The sequence below is a fragment of the Apostichopus japonicus genome, chromosome 14, assembly GCF_037975245.1.
Source record: "Apostichopus japonicus isolate 1M-3 chromosome 14, ASM3797524v1, whole genome shotgun sequence".
Taxonomy (NCBI): Eukaryota; Metazoa; Echinodermata; class Holothuroidea; order Aspidochirotida; family Stichopodidae; genus Apostichopus; species Apostichopus japonicus.
Window position 1 is genome coordinate 11,474,165 of NC_092574.1, and position 12,380 is coordinate 11,486,544.

At 37.9% G+C, this 12,380-nt stretch overlaps 1 protein-coding gene and 1 long non-coding RNA gene across 3 annotated transcripts in view; one reads left to right on the forward strand and one right to left on the reverse strand.

Moving 5' to 3' along the window:
* LOC139980248 (arylsulfatase-like) overlaps positions 1-4,647 on the reverse strand; it is a 128,382-nt gene extending 123,735 nt beyond the window's left edge. Inside the window, exon 1 of the mRNA XM_071991791.1 lies at positions 4,637-4,647. The gene's annotated coding sequence lies outside the window, so the exon portion shown is untranslated. The remainder of the gene's footprint in view (positions 1-4,636) is intronic.
* LOC139980260 (uncharacterized) overlaps positions 1-12,380 on the forward strand; it is a 122,784-nt gene that overhangs the window by 47,785 nt on the left and 62,619 nt on the right. The gene's annotated exons all lie outside the window — the stretch shown is intronic.

Below are 12,380 nucleotides of genomic sequence, written 5' to 3' on the forward strand. Positions count from 1 at the left end.
TCATTACAATATGCAATCATGCCTTTAAGCAGGAAAATTGAAACATGCTGCGGATACTCAACCTGAGCAGAATATCCTTAATATAGGTTGACCATGTAAATTTTGTATCAATTGGGCATTTATACCGGTAACAAGTCTCAATAATCCATGTTTACAAACATAGTTATTGTAAACATCAAATTCATATGAAATCATGATATGATAAAAAAAAATACTTACCCAAATACTACCAGGGACGTAGCCAGGGGGGATCGACTGCCCCCCCCCCCGCCCTTCAGTGTCGAAAATTCTTTGAAAACTGTTGTTTTTTAGCATGGTATTTTGTCAGTGCTCTTTTGATTTTGAATACTCGTCAGCTCTGTTAATAACTTGATTATAAACGTAGTAACATTCAGGCCTATACTGTTTCAGCTACTTATCTCAGTTTGGCAGATGCAGTTAGCTCAATTTAGCCTATAGCCTTTAACAAGCCTACAGTTGGCCACTGCGTAATAAAATACATATCACCTACCTAATAGCACTCGATGGAGTGTCACAAACCATGTGCACAATGACTTCGACAACGTTCGTTCTCATCCTAAGTTGTTGCACGAACAGCATGTTATGAAGCTAAGCTAGCAATCGTACGTGATAAGCGCTTCCTATAAATATTGATTACACTGCTAATACACTGCTCTGTCAGCTCTGTTAATAACTTGATTATAAACGTAGTAACATTCAGGCCTATACTGTTTCAGCTACTTATCTCAGTTTGGCAGATGCAGTTAGCTCAATTTAGCCTATAGCCTTTAACAAGCCTACAGTTGGCCACTGCGTAATAAAATACATATCACCTACCTAATAGCACTCGATGGAGTGTCACAAACCATATGCACAATGACTTCGACAACGTTCGTTCTCATCCTAAGTTGTTGCACGAACAGCATGTTATGAAGCTAAGCTAGCAATCGTACGTGATAAGCGCTTCCTATAAATATTGATTACACTGCTAATACACTGCGATAATATGATATCATATGATAATGATGAAACTGGCAAACATTGCACCAGATCGCATCTAAGGACCTTCAATTGTTCAAAAAAATCTCAAAGGGGAGGGGGACACCCCCTCCTCCATATCAATCGCAAAATGTTACCCCTTTCAAATTCCTGGCTACGTCGCTGTCTACTACCATCATGTTAGCAACCACTATACGTTTACCAAAGATCTCAGGACCACATTTTGCATTCAGATATGTTGGCACTGCATTTGGCTATTATAATTAACGGTGACTACCTGCACTTTTCTGAAGAACTGCCAAGATGACTGAGCTTTAAATTAGGTGTGGAACAAAATACATTCAGTATTCTTGAAATTTGAAATGAATATAAGAGGTTCATTATCATAGCTGTAAACATAACATAAATTATAGGCCTACAGAACTTACGTTATTATTTTTTGTAATATGAGTATTGTACTTCCAAGTCCTGGTGTGTTTGAAATTCTCGCCAGGGATACTCAAGAGGTCAGATTCCCTTCAACCCATAATTGTGCAGGCCACCTGTTTGATAGTTAAAGATTGTTTAAGAATCATCCAAGTTAACAGCATACTTGAAACGTCTTTCAAAAGTAAAATTACTCTCCTGTCAACCACGGGGAAATCTGCAGTTTGACCCGCCAAATGTGGCCGGGACACCTCAAATGTTATATTTGAAGGGACCGGGGAAATCCTTCCAATGAAAAAAGGTAGACTTTGTGTGTTTGAGGAAAACTCGTCAAAAGATCCCTAAAACTTGTACTGTATGCGCACATTTCAAAACACTGCCGATTATATTCATGTCGACAGAGTATTTTGGATAGGCTGGAGCTTAATTGTCACTTACCCCACATTCCATCGCTCTTTAACACTATGATGGCTGTGTTTGGCTCCATTTCAATGAGAGGTACAAGAGCATCTTCATTGATCTCTGCTTCATCCTCTTTATCCACAAGTACCGCATCTTTGGGGATTTTACATTTCTTTTTGGTGATAACATATATGAAAGAAAATATTGATAGTATTTATAATTGTAGCAAACTTGTTTAAGTCATTGGTAAGCTTTTACCGATGCATATTAAGTATTTTTTTTTAATTATTGTCATCTTTAATGAGGGCAGCCATGCTCAATGCAGAAGTACTGCTTTCCAGAGGAGCCCTCAGTACAAAATATGTATACAAAAACAGTAAACATCCAAAAGCACGAAAAGGACGGCAAAATGGTAGACAAACAAATATCAGACATCTAAACAAAATATATAAGTTTTCATATTGCGTTTAAAATATTAACATTTGGCAAGCATTTCAAATTTGGAGGAAGAATGTTCCACAACCTACATCCAGAAAGCTTAAAGGACCTTTTACCATTCCCAGATCTACCAGGAGCATATAAAACATTATTAGAGCAGCTAGATCTAGTTCTGTACGAATGGCTATATCTCAGTAGAATAGTATTATCAGTAAGGTAATCTGGAGCCAGGCCTTGGACACATCTATACATTAAAATATTCATGAACGTTGACCGGACATTCAGCAACTTCAATTCAGCAAAAATATCTGTAACATGCACATCCTGAAGCCCACACCCTAGGAGTAATCTTGCTGCACGATTTTGAAGAATCTGAACCCGGTCAACCAATTTGTTTGTTGCCATAGTCCAAACGGCAGAACAATAATAATCAATATGGGGTACAATTAGAACATTGTACAGCTCAGTACTACGTGTATGCTGCTCAACACACCAACTAAGCCTTTTTAGAATACCCAGTTTCTGTGATATTTTTTGCAGTAATTTTGTCCATATGTTTTTCCAATTTAAGAAACCACATTCTAAGGTATTTGAATACATACACATTTTCAAGAATATCATCATCAAGCTTTACATTGAGGGGATTAACATTTTTTATATTTTGAGAAGATCCAAATGTCATAACCTTGGTTTTATAAGCATTATGCGTCAGCTTTTTAGTGTTCATTCAATCAGAAACAGCTTTTAGGTCCATTCTTATGACGGCCTTTCAATATCTAATTTATTTTTTGAACTATACATGGTGGCAGTATCATTAGAATAAAGAAAACCTTACAATTCGAAACTACAGTAGGAAGGTCATTTATAAAAATGATAAATAAAAGTGGACCTTATATGGATCCCTGGGGTACACCAATTGTAACAGGTCTTGCATAGTACTTAACCCCATCAATAATAGTTTGTTCTCTATTTGACAAATACTGTAATTAGAGAACCAGGCCACCTCATGTTCCTGTACCCCATTATAAGATCTTTATGCAGAAGAATGTAATGGTTGACTGTATCAAAGGCCTTTTTTAGGTAAAAAAAACACAGCAACAGTCGTCTGACCCTTGCCCACATTATGAAGAATATTGTCAGTAACGCCAATACCAGCAGGAGTAGAATGTTGTTGTCTGAATCAAGATTTTGCCGAACTTAGAAGTCCATTGTTTTGAAGATGACCATAAACTTGGGCATGAATAGCTTTCTCAAGAATTTTAGTTAATATTATTAATAGTTAAATTAATTAGTTAATACTATTGTATTATTAATAATATTATTGATATTACTTAATATTATGGTAGGTCTAGGGCGGTTAACGCTAACTGTTGCCCGTGGAATTGTATCCCTACTTTTGTAAATTGTAGGCATGCACCCCTACCACAAGTACTACTAGTGCTAGTTCACACCGGTGTGAAGTTAGAAGATATATTCTACGTGCCCCTGTTCGACATTCGCAAATAAGTAACTGTAGTACACATGTTACTAAATTCCATAATGGATTCGATATAACTTATGGAAAGCCTTTTGCTTCCGTACGAGATTATCAAGGTTTTTTCGTCAAAAAAGTACATTTTAGTGTATTTTTCCAAAGATTAAATGAGGTTTTATCAATGGGTCATATGAACTCTGAAGACAATAAAGAAAATTACCATAATGCGTCTTCCCTGGTCCAAACAGTGCTTGACCAATTCACATGACCAATACACCATCACTAATTAGATGGATGTAACAGGGCCATGAAAAACTTTGGGCCTACATCAAAACCAGAACGTATTGGACCACCTAACCAAAGGGTCATATGAGCTCTTAAGACAATGTAGAAGTGTACCAAAATGCGTCTTGCCTGGTCAAAAGAGTGCTTGACCAATTTAATTGACCACTACATCATTACTTCTTTAATGAGAGTAACGTAGACCTCGAAAAAGCTTTGGGCCCTAATCCATGCAGCACGCCTTGGATCACCAAACCGATGGTTCAAATGAACTCAAAGGACATTGTAGAAGAGTACCACAATGCGTCTTGGCCAGTCCAAAGAATGCTTGACCAATTTAAATGACCACTAAATCATTACTTTTTTAATGAGTGTAACAGGACCACGAAAAAGCTTTGGGTCCTAATCCATGCAGCACGCCTTGGATCACCTTACCAATGGGCCATATGAACTCTTAAGACATTGAAGAAGAGTACCATAATGCGTTTTGCCCAGTTCAAAGAATGCTTGACCAATTTAAATGACCACTACATCCATCACTTCTTAAATTAATGTAAAAGGACCGCGAATAAAAAGCCTTTGGGTCCTACTCAAAACCAGAACGCCTTGAACCAACTAATCAATGGGTCATATACATTGTAGAAGAGTACTATAATGCATCTTGCCTGGTCCGAAGAATGCTTGACCAATTTAAATGACAGTACTTAATCATCACTTCTTAGATTACTGTAACAGGATCACAAATAAAAAGCATTTTGGCCCTAATTAAGACCAGAATGCCTTAGACCACCTTACCAATGGGCCATATGACCTCTTAAGACAATGCAGAAGAGTAGCAAAATGCGTCTTGCCCGGTCAAAAGAGTGCTTGACCAATTAAAATGACCACTAAATCATTACTTCTTAAATGAGAGTAACAGGACCAAGAAAAGCTTTGGGCCCTAATCCATGCAGCACGCCTTGGATCACCAAACCGTTGGTTAACATGAACTCTAAGGACATTGTAGAAGAGTACCATAATGCATTTTGCCTGGTTCAAAGAATGCTTGACCAATTTAAATGACCACTACATCATCACTTCTTACATTAATGTAACGGGATTACGAAAAAAATTAGGCCCTAATCAAGACCAGAACGCTTTGGACCACCTTACGAATGGGCCATATGAACTCTTAAGACAATGTAGAAGAGTACCACAATGCGTCTTGCCCGATCAAAAGAGTGCTTGACCAATATAATTGACCACTAAATCATTACTTCTTTCATGAGTGTAACAGGACCAAAAAAAAGCTTTAAGCCCTAATCCATGCAGCACGCCTTGGATCACCAAACCGTTGGTTAACATGAACTCTAAGGACATTGTAGAAGAGTACCATAATGCGTTTTGCCTGGTTCAAAGAATGCTTGACCAATTTAAATGACCACTACATCATCACTTCTTACATTAATGTAACGGGACTACGAAAAAATTTAGGCCCTAATCCATGCAGCACGCCTTGGATCACCTTACCAATGGGCCATATGAACTCTTAAGACATTGAAGAAGAGTACCATCATGCGTTTTGCCCAGTTCAAAGAATGCTTGACCAATTTAAATGACCACTACATCCATCACTTCTTAAATTAATGTAAAAGGAATGCGAATAAAAAGCCTTTGGGTCCTACTCAAAACCAGAACGCCTTGAACCAACTAATCAATGGGTCATATACATTGTAGAAGAGTACTATAATGCATCTTGCCTGGTCCGAAGAATGCTTGACCAATTTAAATGACAGTACTTAATCATCACTTCTTAGATTACTGTAACAGGATCACAAATAAAAAGCATTTTGGCCCTAATTAAGACCAGAATGCCTTAGACCACCTTACCAATGGGCCATATGACCTCTTAAGACAATGCAGAAGAGTACCAAAATGCGTCTTGCCCAGTCAAAAGAGTGCTTGACCAATTAAAATGACCACTAAATCATTTCTTCTTAAATGAGAGTAACAGGACCAAGAAAAGCTTTGGGCCCTAATCCATGCAGCACGCCTTGGATCACCAAACCGATGGTTAACATGAACTCTAAGGACATTGTAGAAGAGTACCATAATGCATTTTGCCTGGTTCAAAGAATACTTGACCAATTTAAATGACCACTACATCATCACTTCTTACATTAATGTAACGGGATTACGAAAAAAATTAGGCCCTAATCAAGACCAGAACGCTTTGGACCACCTTACGAATGGGCCATATGAACTCTTAAGACAATGTAGAAGAGTACCACAATGCGTCTTGCCCGATCAAAAGAGTGCTTGACCAATATAATTGACCACTAAATCATAAACTTCTTTCATGAGTGTAACAGGACCAAAAAAAAGCTTTAAGCCCTAATCCATGCAGCACGCCTTGGATCACCAAACCAATGGGTAACATGAACTCTAAGGACATTGTAGAAGAGTACCATAATGCGTTTTGCCTGGTTCAAAGAATGCTTGACTAATTTAAATGACCACTACGTCATCACTTCTTAAATTAATGTAATAGGACCGAGAATGAAAAGCCTTTGGGCCCTAATCAAAACCAGAATGCCTTGAACCAACTAATCAATTGGTCATATGACAATGTAGAAGAGTACTAAAATGCGTCTTGTCTGGTCCGAAGAATGCTTGACCAATATAAATGACCACTACATTTCACTTCTTAAGTTAATGTAAAGGGATCACTAATAAAAAGCATTTGGGCCCTAATCAAGACCAGAATGCCTTGGAGGTCCTGTTACTATCATTAAAGAAGTAATGATGTAGTGGTCAATTAAATTGGTCAAGCACTCTTTTGACCAGGCAAGACGCATTTTGGTACACTTCTACATTGTCTTAAGAGTTCATATGGCCCATTGGTTAGGTGGTCCAAGGCGTTCTGGTTTTGATTAGGGCCCAAATGCTTTTTATTCGTGATCCTGTTACATAAACTTAAGAAGTATAGTCAAGTGGGGTAAAAAAAAAACAATTTACCTAAAGTTTGCTCTAAAATTTGATGAGTAAGAGGTATTGTTATGGTTCCAATGTTCAACTGTGTGGAGTGGGATTCTTTTAAAGAGAATCTAACAAAAATAACTTTTTTGTAAATGGAAAGTGTCGTTTTTTGCGGAAAATGTTGTTTTTTTTACCCCAAAATTTTGCTTAATTCGGGGTAAAAGAAAACAATGCACTAGTAAACAGCTATTTTCTTCATGAATGTATCTTAAAGTCATGTTTGCATATAATTACATCTAAGTATGAGCTACTACCTTTACATGAAAAAGGGGAAAAAATGGTAAATTGTCTTAATTCGTAATTATGGATGGCTCGTGTCATATGTCATGCTCAGCCGTATTCATACTGTACAGTGTGTTTATGATGCTACACAAATGTGGTGTAATATAGTAGAAACATTAGAGTTGAGCCAATTTCAGTTACTTCTGCCCAATTATTTAACATTTTTGACAAATGACAGACATGAAAACTATTTGCCTAACCTCTAAAATCAACATTATGGAAAAATTTATCCATTCGGGCAAAATAGGGAGTACAGTGGAGCCGGAAAGTACTCTTTTTTTTTACCCCATTCGCTCATTTTTGAGGGTAAAAAAAACAAGGCCCCCCCATGAAGCGTGAATGAAGTTGGAGTAATTCTACCATGGGTGAGTGTAATATCACTAACTGCTATGCTGTAACTGCTGGAATAATCTCCTCATCATATAAGCTGGGTATGCAGGAGAAAGTTTCGGATATGTGGTACAAACTTCAAATTTCGCTATTTTAGCATTCGCTTGATTCGATGAAGCGGTGATTGACATATAGTGTGCCAGAAATTCACCCAAAATAAATTAGAACTTTGGCTAAATATTCCCCTTCTATAAAAGGTTTTTTTTTTTACCCCAACTGACTATAATAATGTAGTGGTCATGTAAATTGGTCAAACATTATTTGGACCAGGCAAGACGCATTATAGTACTTTTCTACAATGTCCTTAGAGTTCATGTTACCCATTGGTTTGGTGATCCAAGGCCTGCAGCATGGATTAGGGCCCAAACTTTTTTGTAGTCCGGTTACACTCATTAAAGAAGTAATGATTTAGTGGTTATTTAAATTGGTCAAGCACTCTTTGGACCGGGAAAGATGCATTATGGTACTCTTCTACATTGTCTTAAGAGTTCAAATGGCCCATTGGTTAGGTGATCCAAGGCATACGTTCTGGTCTTGATTAGGGCCTAAAGTTTTTCGTGGCCCAGTTACATCCATCTAATAAGTGATGATGTATTGGTCAATGGAATTGGTCAAGCACTCTTTGGACCAATTAAAATGACCAACATCTTTTTAAATGAATGTAACAGGATCTGAAAGAAAAACCTTTAGGCCCCAACTACAACAAGCACGCCTTGGACCACCTAACCAATGGGTCATTTGAACTCTAAGGACAATATAGAACAGTACCATAATGCGTCTTGCCCGGTCCAAAGAGTGCTTGGCCAATTAAACTTGACAATAAATCATCACTTCGTTAAATGAATGTAACAGGACCTGAAAAACTCCTTAAGGCCCTAATCAAAATCAGCACGCCTTGGACCACCCAACCAACAAAACAAAAGCAACACCTTTGGCATACAAGTTTAATGCTATAATTGGTGCTTTACAATCATCAGCATACAAAATTTCCTCCCCATTCTGGATAAACACATGCGCACTCTTTGAGGGGGGGGGGGGGGCGCAACTCCATTTCTCAGAATGAAGTGATTTCTGTAGACTGACAATGCAATGAAAACCATTTCTTTTATTCGTTTCACACGTCACAGATTTAAAGAACAGAGAAGTTTTCTTGCCTCTCTCCTTGAAAGTGGTTGTAAACGCTGTTACCCCCTTCTTAGATTATGAAAGATTGCACTGCTACATTCTAGAGCTGACAAAGACAATCCGGGTCAAGCGGAGATAAACTTACTCTAATAGTTTATTTAGTAAAATAGTCTTCAAGTGAAAAAGTTCTACCCAAACATATATTTTATTCCAACTAGACATCGACCAGAGTTAGTGTGAGGTTTTATTAAATTTCCTTCTATTCGGTTTTTCCTAAATGTTAATTATAACTTCAATAATCTAGCAATTTTACTCATGTTTACTCAATTCAATCCATTAACAAAAGTGCCAGATTTTGGGTCAATTTTGCACTTGTTAAATTAAGTCAAAATTATTAATCACAGCTTACAATATTTTGTATTTAATGTATTAATTCTTCGGTAAACATAAATTAGGCTATATGCTGAGTCAATTATGGAAGTATAGAAGTCAGAAGAAATATTCCATGCTTAATATCCACCCCCCCCCCTCCCCATGTATTCTCTGATTGGATTGAAATGTACTTGCAGCAGAGAAATTTTCATGCCAAAATTACTTTTGCCAATTACTTTTCATGCCAAAATTACTACAAATCTAGTAGAATTGATACACTTTTACCAATCTATGTGCAAAGATGTTCCATTTCACTATTACTCAGTATATACTTCATAAGACAAATGTGAAGGAGCGGAACAAAGACCATGCGTTCTGATTGTAATTGAATGATTCACCCGGGTGTTTCCTAGATTTCGAAAAAGGGCGATTGAACATTAGGCTAGAACTAATTGATACCGATGTACCAACTGACTGCCTACCATGTCCATGGAATTACCTTTAAAAAGCTGAGAGTTCATGCGTGATTGGTCCCTTGCGTCGAACCATTAAAATTCTTAAGTGATAGATAACTGAAAGAATCTGCAGCATGTTGATAGCTTTTAATTGCTTTTTCGCATTTGTGTTCCCAAATGAATTAAATATCGGAAATGGTCACATTTTCCTTCTTTCCTTCTGCGAATGTCTCTGACCCACGTTAGGAGAGTTAAGGTGAAATTGTTCAGTGTTTGAACGTTACTGCATGTGCCGTTAATGCATGGTAGGCCTAGGGAATGGTTTATTACTTTGATTGTTTGTCCGGCTGTAAGCTTCAGTCTGAGCTTTTATGACAGTGCATGCCTGCTACAAGCCTGCTACAGCCTTGCTACAGCCCTGAAAAGATACTGTCGCTTTATGCCATTGTGTTCAAATAACTGCCACATTGCAATTTCCACTTTGATTTGGCTGAAAATTTGTAAGTGATTTACATAAGTAGTGTTATGCTGACATATCGATGAATTCAAAAGTCATTTAGAGGTAACTTTCTTAAATTGTAAAAACTTTCCTATGTACAGAATTTGGCCATATATAGACATGCAGCCATTAATTGGAATACACTTAAAACGAGTTCTCTTTTTTTCATTTTTTGAGGGTCCAAAGTACAATTTGTAATGCTACCGGTTGACACTAAAACGCACGATACATAACATATGAGATGGCCATTAATTTAAAAAGTGATGACGTAGTGGTCATTTTAATTGGTCAAACAATCTTTGGACAGGGCAAGATGCATTATGGTACCCTTCTAATATGTCTTTAGAGTTCATATGACCCATTGGTTAGGTGGTCCAAGGCTTACTGGTTGTGATTGGGGCGCAAAGGGTTTTTTTCAGGTCCTGTTACATTAATTTAAAAAATTGATTATTTAGTGGTCATTTTAATTGGTCAAGCACTCTTTGGACCAGGCAAGTCGCATTATGGTACTGTTCTACATTGTCATTAGAGTTCATATGACTCATTGGTTGGGTGGTCCAAGGCGTGCTGGGTTTGATAAGGGCCTTAAGGGGTTTTTCAGGTCCTGTTACATTCATTTAAAAAAGTATTGACTTAGTGGTCATTTAAATTGGTCAAGCACTCTTTGGACCCATCAGTTTGGAGATCCAAGGCGTGCTGCATGGATTAGGGCCCAACGCTTTTTCACGGTCCCGTTACACTCATTAAAGAAGTATTGACTTAGTGGTCATTTAAATTGGTCAACCACTCTTTGGACCGGGCATGACGCATGTGGTACTCTTCTACATTGTCTTAAAAGTTCATATGACCCATTGGTTAATTGGTCCAAGGCGATCTGGTCTTAATTATATGGCCAAATGTTTTTATTCGTGATCCTGTTACATTAATTTAAGAAGTGATGATGCAATGGTCATTTAAATTGATCAAGCACTCTTTGGACTGGGCAAGGCACATTATAGTACTCTTCTACATTGTCATATGACCCATTGATTAGTTGGTTCAAGGCGTTCTGGTTTTGATTAGGGCCCAAAGGCTTTTTATTCAGTCGGGTTACATTAATTTAAGAAGTGATGATGTAATGGTCATATCAATTGGTCAAGCTTTCTTTGGACCGGGCAAGACCCATAATGATACTCTTCTACAATGTCCTTAGAGTTCATGTTAACCATAGGTTTGGTGATCCAAGGCGTGCTGCATGGATTGAGGCCCTAAGCTTTTTTGTGGTCCTGTTACACTCATTAAAGAAGTAATGATTTAGTGGTCATTTAAATTGGTCAAGCACTCTTTGGACCGGGCAAGACGCATTATGGTATCCTTCTACAATTGTCTTAAGAATTCATATAACCCATTATAGGTGGTCCAAGGCGTGCTAGTCTTGATTAGGGCATAAAGTGATTTTTCAGGTCCCGTTACATTAATTTAAGAACTGATGAAGTAATGGTCATTTTAATTGGTCAAGAACTAATTTGGACCCGGCAAGATGCATTATGGTACCCAATGTCATTATGAGTTCATATGACCCATAGCTAAACCTCTTTCGACGACCAAATGTTGAACATCTGTAAGAAATCTTTCATTTTGCCATCGGTGTTACGTCGATACCATTGTCGAATAAGTAACTGAATAGGTAGCAGCTGTTTCTCATTCTTGAATGTCGAACGAGGAAGGCGGAATAAGTATCTAACTTCACACCGGTCTAGTTCACAAGTTTTGTAGGCAAACAACCCTACCGCAAGTACGTTCTACTACTACTAGTTCATAAGTTCGCAATAAGTATGGGCCTAACTTTAGGCCTAATCCTACCTTCATCGGTACTTAAACGGTACGGTACTTAACGGTACTTAAACTATGCCCAAGCCTATATATTATAGTCAATAACTATATATTATAGTCAATAATAGGCGGAGTGTATAGCCTAGTGGTTAACGCCGGCGTCTCCCAGTCATGAGATCCCCGGTTCGATTCCCCGCCGACAGCAATGTGTGTCGTCTGGCAAGGGTGTTGTTCAATAACAACTTCCTGACATGGACGTTAAATGAATGTGTGCCGAGAGATTGGCTTCGGTCAGCTTGCGAGTCTATAAGCCTCCATGGCTTCTTTCGCGAGTTCCTGCTTGCGGGAAGATCACATATACATACATACATACATACATACAACTAGGCGTAGTACTACGGGCCTA